The sequence below is a fragment of the Selaginella moellendorffii genome, unplaced genomic scaffold (assembly GCF_000143415.4).
Source record: "Selaginella moellendorffii unplaced genomic scaffold, v1.0 SELMOscaffold_1, whole genome shotgun sequence".
NCBI lineage: Eukaryota > Viridiplantae > Streptophyta > Lycopodiopsida > Selaginellales > Selaginellaceae > Selaginella > Selaginella moellendorffii.
Genome location: NW_003314262.1, coordinates 5,086,251 through 5,102,359, shown reverse-complemented (window position 1 = coordinate 5,102,359; position 16,109 = coordinate 5,086,251).

Below are 16,109 nucleotides of genomic sequence, written 5' to 3'. Positions count from 1 at the left end.
TGTTATGAGGACAAGGTAAAGATTGACTTTTTGTGATAAAACTTATAGGTCATGCTATCACTAAGGCTCAAATCTTTTCACCAAAATTGTCAATCAAATTAGTCAAATTTGTTCAATAGGATGGTCTATAGGGTAGTTAATATAATGACCAACTAGCCAATGCTCCATATTTGGTGAAGAAAAAACCATTACTATATCATGACTCGAAGAATAGAGATGGTAATGAGGCCAAGAAACTTCATTTGAACCAATAAAAGAATGACAAGGTGGAGGGTTATTATTCTCATTACTACAAGATTGGATATCAAGGCAAAGATTGTCTTATTGTAATTCAAATAAGGTACAAAAATGTAATTTATCAATGCCGAGAATGTTGTCGATGAATTGTATAGTCAAAAGGGCATCACCAAAAACTCAAAGCTTCTATATCTTATTTGATAGGTTGTCTTCTTGACATCTTCCCTTGTTACCCTAATTTGGTAATATGTTAACCTTATGTCAATCCTTGAGAAGTATTTTGCCTTTCCCAACCTATCGAACACTTTGACTATGTATGATCTCTATAATTTCCTTGGTATGGCTAGAGTTTTGTAATGATTTATGAAGGACTTCTTAGAGATTGCTACTCCCTTGACCAATTTTCTCCAAAACATATAAAAACATGCCACTAGTCATGATTGGGATGAGAAGTGTCTAGTGGTGTTTAAAAGAAGCCTTTTATGGTTAAGCAAATCGACTAGGCCATTTTCAATATATTCGTCTGAGGCATAGGATCATCCGCTCGGTAACCTGGTACTGACCACGACCAAAATGATTTCTCTAAGCATTTCTTATGTCACCTCCTATGGTTTGGGTGTTTGGGGGGTATGAGGATTAGTAATGCAATCTTTGCTAGCTCTGTCTCTCATTTTGTGAAAGTAGGAAGCTAGGTTTCAAGAATGAACTGAGATTTGCACGACTAATGCTCGCAAGCCAATGTACTTAGGTACATGCCCGGGCCACACATCAAAAGTAACTTCTAGAGACTAGAACTAGGGAACATGCTCAATCTGATCGCTATCTATTGACTTATGGATCTCGTCGTCTAGTCTAGTCACTGTCATCCTGTCTTTTTTCTAAGGGGATGATTAGAAACTGGAATAGTTGATTCACAAGCACTACCTGGGCAGAGTCAATGAACACCCCTTGTGCTGCCATGGCACTAAGTTCCGGTGTTCTAGCCAGAAAAAGTTCCTACAAGCCAGGGGTGAAGAGAAATGAAGAAACCAAATTGTTTTACCCATTTTTGCGTGGCCAGGAATGCAGTAGTGAGATTCCTTGTGACCTTAGTGGTGGGTGTAAGCTTGTTTTGAGGTATACCCAAGCAAACACTTCGTTGGCACTACTCATTCTTGTAGTGTGCAATAAAGTGGCTGTTGATCCTGGAGTGGGCAGGGAATATGCGTGGTTGTGCTAGCACATAGCCTTGCAACAGCCCAACCTTGCTCTGCTTGTGGATGTGCTCCTGGAGAATGCGGCGGCAATGGATGCAAGCAAGAAACCCTAATGTTAGGGTTTTTCCCATCGCTTCATACCTTTCGATGTGAGAAAATCCAGTGCCCGCAGCCATGAAGTCCAATAGTTATAGCTTGTAATTAGGTTTGCTTATCCGTATGGCATATCTGTCGCGAATGTGACTTCAGGTATCGAAAGTTACCTGTCGGCTAGTCCTTACGGACACTCTTACCTTACTGCCACGATGGCAGGAGGTCGGTATTGCTGGACCCTTTATTAGTCCCTCTTGTTCAAGTGTTAGTAAACTGGACTTTGCATCTGTACTTGGCCGGATGAGCATAAGGAAGGAATTCCTAAGTGTCTATTTAGTTGAGCATACTTGGCCCGGCTTGTTAGTTCTCTTTTGCTCTGTCTTGCACTGGCTTGACAAGAACCCTTGCGTATTGAGATTGGTCCCTCAATATCGCTACATGATAGCTTACTGTGTCTGCCAAACACCCTCGCTATCATGCCCTTTGTGTTAGTCTCAATTCGTCCCAGATGCTATTTATGGAAAGTGTCCAGATTTGCTCATTTGGCATATCTATGGAATGTAGAGATCGTTTTGAACACAATGGTGTTCGTCCCGTGTCCAAATTCGCAATCTAGGGACATTCCATATTTAGTAAGTTTTGAGCTTGTCCCAGAGACTAACTCCTGATACTAAGGGAGGCTTGGGGTGAAAGCCCAAAGCGTGTGTTCCTCAAGGGGGGGGGGGCTATGGGGGGTTCCAAATGTATAGTAGGGATAGTGGGTAGGTCGGGCATGGCCGACCAACATGAGGCATAGTCTAGCTCCCGCTTGCGTGCCTGTCCTTGTTCTGCATCCGGCTTGAGTCTAAGCCCAAGTTCCATTCCATGCTAGTTGGTGGAGTACCCATATCCTCGCGTTAGGCCACCGGTATGCCGAAATAGCGCCAGACTCCGTTTGGCTCCGTTTTGCATGCTAGTCCTGGCATTGGGATGCTGGTTGCTCCAGGATTGTTCCAAGTCGCTTGGGGCCCTTGTCCCTTCACTCTTTGGGCTATATGCTCGAGAGTTGCTCCATGGTTCGGTTCCATCACTCCTTGGCTCTATGCTTGGGAGTTTGGCACCGTTCGTTCGTTCAGTGGCCCAAGGCCCTGAACCTCGGGTTCCTATGGACACGTGGCATGTGACACGTGGCATCTGTCACGTGGCACAAAGAGGGTTTAGGTTCCGCTTTGTGGTGTTATCCTATGGTAAATCACCGTAGGATAAAGGGTCAAAACCACGTGCACTACATTTGGTATCAGAGATAGAGTCTCGGCGAGAACTATCCAATGAGATTGGGCAACTAGTCTCGTTGCATACGCAGAGATGAAAACGATGATCCGAGTGGGTACACGTTTTGGTGCAAAGACTTCGCATTGGTTCCTTGGGATAGGTTTTGGTTACCTCTGTGTTTCATAATATGTGAGCTTGCTCTTGGGCTCATAGGGTGGACTAAGTTGTTATGTTACACGAGTTTGCGCTTGGGCTCGTGAGTGAGGCGCATTAGCAACTTGAGGTTACACTTTGAGTTGGCAGGATTAATGTTAGCCTATCGGTGGATCCATGAGTTGTTCCATGTACCATGGGTGAACGCAAACTTCCCTGGGTTTGCTATGAGTGGCAAATAGGCTGGTCCGTAGCTGTTTAGCACGGCACTAGTGGATCCTTCCTAGGCATGATTATAAGTGGATCAATCAAGACTATAGGGATTAGTCTATTGGTTCAAGTAGTCATGGCCGTGCTCTCTCATAAACTTTTCTTGGATTGAACTGAAGGCAGTGCGAAAGCAAGTTTGAGGTTTAGTCAAAGATGAAACTGAAAAGAGAGTCATCGGGGACGGAGGATCAAATACATAAATCATTTTCTCTTCTTGGAGAGATGATCTGCAACGAGGTGTTAACTCATTACTTGTGTTCACATCATGCAATCAAGAGTCCCTATCTTGATGCATGTTGGAAGTGATGGTCTTACAAATGGTGAGTTGTGGAATGGATAGCGGTGAAACGTTATACCATTTTGTCTAGGCTTGCTATGGAAGACTGGGGTTGCAATGCTCAATTCTTTTTCGGGGAACCTTGCTATTGCTCCTTGAGTAGCTTGGTGTTGGATTAGTGTTGAGTTTGGTCGGAAAGAGAGTGGCATGAGCTTGTCCGTGTTGTGAACAAAAGTTAGTGATGTTGGGTGTTGTAAATCTCTATCGGTGGAGTGTGGCATTTATGTTGCATTTTGTCAAATTGAGTTAGCACTTGATACTCACATAAACCTTTAAAGTAATGACATTGGCATTACTCGTGGTATTGCTCAATTGATGATCAAGTTATTGTGATTTCTATATCATATCCATGTGATAATGAGCAATGTGTTTACGAAGTTGCTTGGTTAAATGATGATCAACCCCAAAGTGGTTGATGGAGAAGCTAGTCTACTTGCACGAAGTAGCATTGTAGTAGCTTTGACTAGATTCTCGATGGTGGTCCATTATGCTAAGCTTAAGTTGGTACCTTGTTTCCTTGAGTTTGCCTGTTAGGTGTTGGAAAGGGTTGTAGCATTCATTTGCTATAGCTTGTCGGTTGATCCGTTAGCACTTGGAGTAGATTGTTGGATGGAGAAGATGTATAGTTGGGGCATTGACATCACTAGCACTTGTGTTAGTGGAAGTGGCATTGTTATTTCAAGTGATGAGGAATTTTCCTTGGACCTTGATTTTTCCATGTCATTTTTCTTGTTAGTGTTTTGGCTTCACATTGGATCTTGAAGGTGATTGAAGAAGGGTGTTAGTGCAATATGGATATCCGAAGATGTGGTCTTCGTGATCAAGCCTTGGATGTTCATTTTGCACTTTGCGGATGTTAGTGTTCGATGTCGGTTATATGGGCAAAGATGTTCGATGCTTAAGCATGCTATTGGGTCATAAGAATCTGTGTCGAGGTGAACCTATGTGAAGTTGTTTGTAGGATGAAGTTGGTTGAGTCTTGAAAGTTTGCAATCCTGGACTGAGAGTCATTCTTTCTCTAGGATGGAAATTTTCCACAAATTTTCTTAGGCTTTTCCAATAGCTGATCCGTTGATCACTTTGTCCGAAAACCTTTCCATTTTCGTAAGTCAGTACAAACTAGTGAAGGGGTTGGAGTTGACTTTGGTTAGCTTAGACCTTGATAGGTAGTTTGTATAATGCGGCCCGAAAGGGATGCTAACTTTTGGGGCTAAAACAATTGAGTTGGATAGAGTCTAGAGTTGATATAGAAAAGTGGCACTTTTCTAAGAAGGGTGACCCTTGTGCTTTTCTTTTGTAGCATTATGCTCGGTGGTGGGTTGCACCTTGCATTTTGTTAAAACTCTATAAGAGTAGTGAGCTCTCACTGATCTTGACTTGGTCTTGGTGGCCCTGCGCCTTGGCTAAGGATGGTGATGTCCAACTTAGTTGTTTGAGGTTGAGATGTTGGTACCCGTACTATAGCTTTGTCTATGAGGAGGTTGTGTACCGATATGAGTCCATCTCATGGTCTTCACTTGAGTTTCGACTTAGTGTTGATCATGTGTAGCTAGCCTCTTCAAGGCATGCTCGGAGCTATTGACTAGACGTGTTGATGAGCTTATTACGGTTGAGTTGGATTTGAGTGGTCATTTAATTTGTGCTTGTCCATGAACCTTTATCTCGTGCCTGGGGTATTATGTTCATGTTGGACAAGTATATGATTCAATGGTATGAGTTTAGTGTTTGGGTCTTGTGAAGGTAAGTTGAGGAGTGATTGTTAGTTGCTTTGCAACTAGTGATTACTTGTAGACTTCGTCAAGGACTGTTAACACTTGCTTTGCTCGATGATGATTTAGCAGTGATGGGCTTGCTTTACCGGATGGTGTTGCGGAGGATCGTGTCGTTAGACTTACATGAGTTTTTCATGTTGGCATGTCGACTCTACCTCTGTTGATATCATTTGGTTACATTTAGTCTGTAGTGTTAGATTTCATTGAGTCTTAGATGTGGTGAATCACTCCTTGATGAAGTGTTATCTGTAACTGAGTTTTATTGGAGGATTGGTCTTGGATACGGACTAAAGTATCTTCGACTTTGGTTAGCTTGGTTGCTAGAGAGTTTTGAGTGGTGATTCACTCATGCTTTCTTCTAGCTTTGTTTTGGTGTTGATGGCATTGAAGTGATGCTTTGTCATTGACATTGTTGATATTGAGATCTGAGTGAAATGAGATATCCTTCCAAGGATTGATATTGAGTTTCATTAGTTTTGATGAATATAGTGTTGATGATTTGGCTATAGCTTTGTGTTGTTGGCATTCGTGCATTTGCTAGTTAGCAACTGTGTTGACGTTGAACTGAGTGGCAAGTTGAGTTAGTTGTGTTCTAGACGAGATTATTTAGTAGAGGGTTGAGCTTTAGCTTTTCCTTGAAAAGTGATTCAGTCGTGGACTATGCTAACTATACGAGAAGAAGAGTTAGTGATCGATATTAGAATGTTGAGTCCTTGCTAGATTTAAGTTCGGGATATAGCAATCATTAATGATTCTTTTTGGGCTTGTTATGAAGTGAGTTATGTCTTGCTATAGATGGATTCATGGAGGATCGTTTAGTGATCACTTGTTGAGCATAGCTCCATTGTGCTTAGCTTTTGGATTGATGCAGAAATGCTCTTCATTAGCTTTGGCATTATGAAGTTTGGCTTATGGATGTGTTGAAGAAGACATTGTGGGTTGCACCATAATTTCTTCTTTAGCATTGAAGTTAGCTTCTATGAGACTCGTGATCATTATTAAGCAAGACTTGGCTATAGGCTTCTTCAAGCTTTGGTTCTTTGAGTTTTATGCTCATTGTTCCATTTGTTAGAAGTTGTTGGGGAAAGCATTTTGGCTTATTAGCTTCGATGTTGAAGTTGGCTTTTGCATCTAGCAATCATTGGTGATGATTGACTATTATCTGGGATAGTTGATTATCCTTGTCAAAAAGGTTTTGCTTAATTATTGTTGGTATAGAATGGTTTGTTGTTCCTCAGGATGGTGGATTCCTTCTTAGATGGTGATTATGCATCTCTTTATTGATGGGATAATTGATGATCTTTCATGATGGTTAGTTTTTATCTTTGATAGCTTATGGCTTTTCGCAATACCACATGTTATTTGTGGTTTGCTCTGGTTTGGTCTCTTGGGATTGAGACATCAGTAGGATGTTGCTGACACTTGCTTAGGCAACTTGAGTTCCTTGGTGTTATTGGCTGGGATCTATCTGGATTGGCTAGTGCAATGATTGGCATGAACACTATATTTGCTTGCTTTGCAACATTCATTTTGTTCTGTTGATTATTGCCAGAGTTAGTTCTTATAGATTAGGATGTTATTTCCTTCGGGTGATACATTCGCGAGCATTGTGCTTGTTAGTCAATGATACTTTGTGTTCTTTGAGTTCTCTTTAGTAAGTTGTTGGCTTACTGTCTACTATCTTCGGTAGTTAAGTTTCATCATTGAGTTTCCTTGATGATATACTAGCTATTGAATGTTGTTGGATGGTGATTCCTATGTTTACCAATTATAGTGATCTTGGTGGTTCCTATCTACAATACTACTGGTTTATCGAATGATAACTTGCTTAGAATACTTTTGTGTTCTACTCTAAGATATAATCACTAGTAATTAAGCTTCTCAGATATCATTGTCTCTGACTTTGATACAGTCCCTATATCTTGATCTTTGAGTTTGGGCCAGTATAGGCAGACTGGCTTCGGCACTTCGTGTGCATGTTGAAATCTCTAGTCATGGGGTAGCTACAGTCGACTGGTCACATCACCCGCCTCTCTGTCGATGTTCCTTATTCTGTTGAAAGGGCGTGACCGTGTAAACAACTCTAACTGCCTGTTTACAGTAGTCTATCCAAACCTTACCGACGGGTTTGGTTTCTTTGCTCAGGAGGGTTGGGGCCTCTGGCTTCTCTCTCTATGTCCCTGCGGGCAGGGCGTATCACACTTTTGTAGCTGGGTGACACCCAGAGCAACAAGGGTGGCTGACTCTGTTGGTCATTTCCTTGTCGGCGACGGCCGGAAGGTGTCTGAGCTAGTAGCGCATCCGCGTTAGACAAAGAGGTTACCCCCTAACTCATTTAAGTTGGTGCATTTCTCACATAGTGTGAGTACCGTGAACTTTTTCTGGAGTTGTTTCCTTGGTGGTATTCTAGACTCGAGTATGCATCGACGAGGACGTCGATCTTCCCAAGGGGGGGAGAGTGTCGCGAATGTGACTTCAGGTATCGAAAGTTACCTGTCGGCTAGTCCTTACGGACACTCTTACCTTACTGCCACGATGGCAGGAGGTCGGTATTGCTTGACCCTTTATTAGTCCCTCTTGTTCAAGTGTTAGTAAACTGGACTTTGCATCTGTACTTGGCCGGATGAGCATAAGGAAGGAATTCCTAAGTGTCTATTTAGCTGAGCATACTTGGCCCGGCTTGTTAGTTCTCTTTCGCTCTGTCTTGCACTAGCTTGACAAGAACCCTTGCGTATTGAGATTGGTCCCTCAATATCACTACATGATAGCTTACCGTGTCTGCCAAACACCCTCACTATCATGCCCTTTGTGTTAGTCTCAATTCGTCCCAGATGCTATTTATGGAAAGTGTCCAGATTTGCTCATTTGGCATATCTACGGAATGTAGAAATCGTCTTGAACACAATGGTGTTCGTCCCGTGTCCAAATTCGCAATCTAGGGACATTCCATATTTAGTAAGTTTTGAGCTTGTCCCAGAGACTAACTCCTGATACTATGGGAGGCTTGGGGTGAAAGCCCAAAGCGTGTGTTCCTCAAGGGGGGGGGGGGGCTATGGGGGGTTCCAAATGTATAGTAGGGATAGTGGGTAGGTCGGGCATGGCCGACCAACATGAGGCATAGTCTAGCTCCCGCTTGCGTGCCTGTCCTTGTTCTGCGTCCGGCTTGGGTCTAAGCCCAAGTTCCATTCCATGCTAGTTGGTGGAGTACCCATATCCTCGCGTTAGGCCACCGGTATGCCGAAATAGCACCAGACTCCGTTTGGCTCCGTTTTGCATGCTAGTCCTGGCATTGGGATGCTGGTTGCTCCAAGATTGTTCCAAGTCGCTCCGGGCCCTTGTCCCTTCACTCTTTGGGCTATATGCTCGAAAGTTGCTCCGTGGTTCGGTTCCATCACTCCTTGGCTCTATGCTTGGGAGTTTGGCACCGTTCGTTCGTTCAGTGGCCCAAGGCCCTGAACCTCGGGTTCTTATGGACACGTGGCATGGACACGTGGCATGTGACACGTGGCATCTGTCACGTGGCACAAAGAGGGTTTAGGTTCCGCTTCGTGGTGTTATCCTATGGTAAATCCCCGTAGGATAAAGGGTCAAAACCACGTGCGCTACAATATCTCTCAGCGTAAGATTCTATGAAAAATCCAAGCTTTTGTTTTTTACCATGCCACATCTACTCATGTGTCCCATTAACTTGTCAATGGGAAAACAAAGTTTTCTGTAAACAAGATTTTCTTTAAAAATTATTTTTAAAGAAACCTTTTTGTTATCTAGGCATGGGATCTGTGAGCAGAACTTGTGTTGTATTTTCCATTTATCTAATAAAAACACAAATGTAATTGATGGTTCACCTACACATTTTGTTCAGAGCGTAACCAAAGACTTCATGGTAAGTTTGGGGGAATTGTTCTTTTGTTGCTCACAGTCCAAAAGGGCATAGACACCAAATCTATTATGTTTCAATATGATGCCCAAATGATGGATAATATTGTCTAAAAGATAGAATCCTTGGCCCTCAACTTGAGTTTGCTGAGTCATCGAGCTATAGTGGGTGATTGGCTGGCTCTCTCCAAATGCCAAAGAGAATATCAAGCACTACTTGCACTGGTGATAAGGGGCTGGTCAGAATAATGCAATCCAGACCACGAAGGATGAGTTGTCTTAATGCATAGCAATGGAATCCTTTTTCCATGAAGCATTCAATGAGATTATCAATCTCAAGGACGATACCACCGGCAGTGTTAATCAGATAGAAAAGTGCAAAGACTTGTCCCAGGATTACTTTGGATGAGTTTATCATGGGTCGAATTGAATCTCGATAAATATACAGCGAGACTTTGAATGGAAGTGATCGGCATTCATCATACTTTGTGGTTAAAAAAGTACTGTCAACCTGTATGATCTGGATCTATAGGCTTAGGAAATGAGCAGACAGGTTCACTAGCGAGCCGTCCGTATCTATGAATGGATTGTCCATCTCATTTTGCATGGCAAGGAATCATAGTGGATATATCTAGAACGGATTCCCTTCAGATTTGACTTGATCAGGGTCAAGGAAGCGGAGGATCATGGGGTTGTTCATTGAAACAAGATCGTCCATGTACCTGAAAGTGTGCTTGAAGAGGCAAAGTAAATTATACTGGCTTAGACGTGTAAGTCGAGTAAGAAAATTGTACTCGAAGTAGAAAAGGTACAGGTTACACCACAAAAGTGACCATGAGAAGCCTATGGGAATTCTTCAGACTTGTCTCCATACTCTATTGCCCAACTAAACACATGTTTTCTGGATGATAAAGTTATTTGGCTCGATAACTTTTGTTGGATCCATTCTAGTAGCCTTTATTGATGAGTGGCATAGAGGTTTCCATTTGGCCTCAAGCTCACCATTCTTTTTTTGAATAAAAAAAAAGTCTTTTTTGAGGTGATTTTGGTGCACGAAGGCTAAATTGACTAAATGTGTCATAACCATCGTAAGGCTTTGGTCTCCCTCAAGGGGGATGGCCTCATAGCACTTGGTGATATCTCCCATGTAGATCGTGGTGATCCTGTTTAGGAGATTAATCGCGAACTCTTGTGTGGATCCAAGGATCCAGCACACATTCATCTTTCCTCCAAAGAAATTTGCCTGTGTGTAGAAATCATCAGCTACATTTTGTAGCGCCTCCTGTATCCCTGTTAGGATAGCTATTAGGCAGATTGTGATTTCTGAGAAGACATATCCATCCGCATTCGTCAACCAGTGCATTTTGTTCTTGTGCGCTTTATAGATTCCCATGAGGTAGGGGAGATCTGGTTGCTAAGGCAGAAATTCCTATAGAAATGGGTCATTGAGCAGTTTTTCTACAACTTTCTCGGGCGTTTCAAGGACATTATTTTCCGAGACAGAGAGTGAGAAGTCGTCGCTATTCATCTACCCAAGTGCTTCCCCGTGGGCTAACATTTTGCAAAAGAAGGTGGGTGTGTTAGCCACTTTATCAGCATCACTGATGTATAGGTGTTTATGTACCCACTCCAGTTGCCGTTGTGCCTCGGGGGTGGTCATCACCTCTACAGTTGGGGTGGTTTGGGAATTTTGTACTACCATTCGGACCCGGTAGTTGATGTGCTGTTTAACAGCAGCTTCGTTACTTGGCCAGTTGCAGATGTAAACATTTGGGATTATACTGGCAATCCGATCCCAAGCTTCACAGATTTTAGTAATAATTTTTGCTATTTGGAGTGGTTTTGGGGTGATGTGATTGAGGCCTTTCTCGATGATAGCCATAAGTATGCATGAACCAAGGATCTTTGGATCCAATGTTCGCACATGGCCAATCTCGTCGAGGTAGGTCACCCATAGCCACTGTTTGCACTCACAAACAAGAGGCTCAAGAGTGTTCTAATTACAAAAAACCTCTTTGGGTTTATAAAAGTCGTGTTCTATTTGGGGTTCATACCTCCAGCCAAATACAATGGGATCCAAAAGTTCCACGTCTAAGCCAATCATTTCCAGGCACTCCCTCATGAGAGTGCGGATATTGATCTTTTCGAATCCGGCAGTGACATATCAGAGGTGTATGAATTTTCGTTTGCTCTCCGTTCCCTCTTTGACCAGCCATTTTTATATGGCCAAATGATGGATATAGTGTAAAGTACACTATGGAAGCAATCACGAGAGCATTTTCATTAGCTACCAATCATGGAAGAAGAAAACATAAATTTATTTATCACTACTTTCTTGCACCAAGCCTTTTGCGTAGCTTCTGTTTGTTCGAGCTTGCATTGGCCTCAGAGGTCTTGGAGATTGATAGTGGTGTGCCCATCTCCTATGATGCCAGTCCCATGGACGTTTGTCCGTCGGGACGATCACGTTTCCGATTCAGTGGTAAGCCTCGAGACCTTACTGGCGTGTGTTGTGAGGATGGTGTCGGTGAGAAAGCTCCATTACTTTCACTACTATCACATCATGAGGACGTTAGGGACTTGTACTGTTGGATAGAGATGAACTTACATATGTTCATCTTAGTCTGTCCATGCGGGATGAACTCTAGATCCGGGTTAGCTGGCTTTTTTGCCACCTCGATAGCAGCTGCTTGCATCCATTCTCGGATTTGAAGGAAGGCAGCTATCTTGAGGATCACCTACAGATTAGCCATGAGTAGGGATAGGAAGATGGTGAGGCAGTCTAACAACATCAAGCTTGAGTTTGGCCAGTACTTGTCCTAGTTGTTAAGCATGTACCAGAACGAGGAGTCAAGCCAGACAATTCCTCCTTCACATCCCTGGCAATCGCAGTGGTAGTACAGTTGAAGCTGATTCCAAGTACGTTGATCTCCTTGTGATAGGTTCCAGCTTTTTGTATTCAAAAAGGCATCACCATCATAGCATCCATGGAAAGTAGCAAGCTTGAAAACCTCATCCATGGTCTTTTGGAATGGGATAGCTAGTTTATAAGCATAGTTCCCCAGTGTTGCATGTCTGTATGACACCTCTAGTGTCTATTTTGACCACTGTATTGCATCCAGTTGTAACAAACCCGCCATCTGGATCTAGTTGGATGCCTCCAAGGGGGACATCCATCCTAGAGGATTCATGAGTATCCAGAACTTATGCAGTTCTGGAAGGCGGTGGGAGGTTGCATCAAGAACTCGTGTGGTGGCAAAGGGGAACTTCTATCCACTCAAATTCTCCAACAGGTCAAACATGATACGACCATTATCAATACGGTCCATGTTTTCTCCTTCCAAGGTGTCTAGCTGCGACGGGATGAGTCCAGTCATGAGTGAATATGCATTTTGTCTTAGGAACTCAAAACCATCACTAAGGTCAATCTGTGGTTTCCCCATATCAATGCCTTTCCTGTATGAGCCTTTATACCCTGTGACCCAATTGTACTCTTGGGACCATTGGAGCATTTTCCAAGTAATCCTTGGTTCGGCAGAGGAGAAATTAACAAGTTCTTTTTCCATATCTGCCATCCACTGTCGTAGTCAAGCTTGGTTATCATTCACCCGATCGGTAAGGAGTGTCCAGATCAGGCACCACCATTCTTTGGTTTCAACCTACTGGAAGAGGCAGAGCTGACACTTGTTCTTGCCAACCACCTCTGATTTTGGCACCATGAGCAGCTTATTCACGATCTTCTTCTCATATACAAAGATCTCTTGTAAGTGCTCTGTTTCCTTGGCGGCTAAGAGTAGTAAAAACTACTGCACAGCTGGGACGGGAGCCACAAAATCATCAGTGTTCACGTACACTGTCATCTCGGGTAGCCAAAAATCCTGAAAAGCCACACATAAGTCCATATCCGATTCAGCGGGAAAGTAGGAGTGGATTGTGTGGTGTTTTGTATTGACAGCCAGGTATCACACCTTGGCACGGCTATCCCTCACAGGTACTTTTGGTTAAGCAGATCGACTAGGCCATTTTCGGTACATTCGTTCGAGGCATAGGATCATCCGCCCGGTAACCCGGTACTGACCACGACTAAAACGATTTCTCCAAGCATTTCCTATGTCACCTCCTATGGTTTGGGTGTCCAGGGAGTACCTGTATCATGGAAGACGAGGATTAGTAATGCAATCTCTGCTAGCTCTATCTCTCATTTTGTGAAAGTACAAAGCTAGGTGTGGTTAAGTGATTAAAATAAAATGAAAATTTTACTCACTTATAGACTCCTCTAGTTTTAATGTATTCTAACTACGCTCAACTTTTCATTTTATATATGGATGCTTTTAATATCGGTCTTAAGGGTGTGTTGATGCAAGAGAGCATAAGTATGGCTAATTAACATTTTCCCATTATATATATCAACTATACATTGCAAACACAATAGAGAAATGTTTAGCAATAATTTGGGGTTTTGAGAAGCTTTATATATATATTTGTATAGCACTTGGATATTACTAAATGGTGATCATATTATAATTACTTCATTATTAAAGTGAAAGAACTTAGTTGGTTGTATTGTTTGGTAAGCTCTAAAATTTTAAATATATAATTTCAATGGCCTAAGGAGTTTTATAGTTAATGTTAACACCCTTTTTTGAACTTCTTTTCCTTTTTCATTTTTTTCTTTTATTCCTATTCTAGTATCAATGGACAAGGATTTTATACTATTGGTGGTTGTTGTCCTTGATATTTAATGTCCACAAGGTATGGAAAAAGCTTGACAAAGTTTGTGAAGCTCAAAAAGTTAAGTCGTATGTCTGTATGCTTTATAATGGGTTTAAAAATCTTGCATCACTTGCTAATAACTTCCTGTTTTGGCATTTATATTTTCAATATCACTTTAAGAATAATCTTCTTTATTTTGTGAGGATTGATTTTGATGATCATTTATAACTAGTGGTGCCTTCAATTTTTATTTTATACTTTCTCTTTACTTACCATGACCCTAGACATCGTTATATGGCTAAGTAGTTGCTTAGATCTTTCTATTGGCCAAAAATGTAATGCAATATTGTTTTGTATATGCATAGTTGTATTTGATGCCAAATTTATAATACTCCCTCTTGTGTTCTAAAAAGACAATTGAAATTAATTATAATTTCCTTTCAATTTGAGTTAATGGCATTTGATTTAATGGGTCTTTTTCATAGTTGATTGCTAGATTATTATTGCTTTTTTGACTTGCTCGATGGAAGTTAATACTCTTGCTAGTGCATTTGTGACTACTATTAGATATTTCCTCCTCAATCAGATGGTATTCTAACAATTTAATCTAAAGTGAATTCTCTTAGATAATAGTCCTATATTTATAGTTGAGGTACTTCATATTTTAATGTTTTAATTAGGGATTTATGAGTGTTTATCATCCATAAATAGATGGTTTGATGAAATGGTTCATTTGGACCTTCAAAGGAATGATTGCTAAGTATATTAATTTTCAGTATTTGAATTGGGATGTCATCTCTTTAGTATGCATATATTACTAAGTTATAGAGTTCTATTGATGCTTCACCATGTAAACTTTTATACAGTCATGGTCCGATATTGCCAACTAAATTGAATTTACCTTTGTGATTTCTATGAGCTACCGATGCTAGGTCCTAAAATTAGTATTTGATGTGTATTTTTCCATAGATTTGAGTGGAGTTTACTTGTAACACATGTAATCATATGATTAAATTTAAATATATTGTTATTATTATTCTTTGGAATATTAAGGGATAAATAGGGATAAAATAGCCACTAAAGGCTCTTTTATCAAATAATTACTTTTTTTCAAATTGGTTTAAGGGGAAAGAGATAAAATGTGTTATATATGGTATTACATATGGTGAAATCATTAGGGGATTATATGTTTTTCATTTTTGTAAAACATGGTAACCCTCTAAGGGATTATATACAGTTTAACTATATGACTATGATACTAAATACTAATATTAGTGTAGTGGGATTTGACAGCTATTAGATTAGTTTCATCAATATGGACTATTTACTCTTTTATATAAGTTATGGTTTTGAGGTAATTGTGTATTCCATTTCTATATTCATAATATATATATATATATATATATATATATATATAATTTTTTATTTTTAGCTTTATTATAAATTCAAATTTACCTTAGTAAATGAAAGAAATGGCCACTATGGCATAAATATTTTGTTGGTACTAGCATTTTGATTGAAGAATAAGTGCAGACTCCATTCTTATATTAGTAAGGCTATTTAAAAATGATTTTTTTATTGTCTACACACCTTAGAAAGAATTAAAACCTTAAAATTGACAGAAGCTTCAAAATATATAAATTTTAATTTATAAAATATCAATCAGAAACTTTCACCAAAAATGTCCCAAGTTTGGTGTGAGTTATGTGTATAATGCACTATAATATAGAGAATATCTATTTACCTTGAAGATTCTTAAATTATTTATTAAATTATATTACATTTTATTACATCTATTTTGGCAACTTTAAGATTAATTACAATTCTAAGTATTCAATTTTAGCCCAAATCAGCAGCTCGTTGACCACATTTAGACATTAATATTATTACAGTATAGAGGTAAAATATCATAAAAAAGCTTAACTTTGAATAAAATGTAATGTAAAAGGAAGATCTGGCAGTACACTTCAGTGACAATCTCCAGAAAATCGATGCTACCAAGAAAATGTCGTCTTGTTGGATGCATTTGATAGGCCATATCCATTCACAGAAACGAAATCAAAAGGTCGCTCGCTCTGTTTGTTGATCACTGTGATAACGGTCTGCTTTATCCAACCGTCCTTATCAACGGTGTTTACTACCGACGGCTAAATTCACGCCAGCTGGCGTGTGCGCTGGAGGCCGTTCGATCTCTAACATATCGACGGCCGC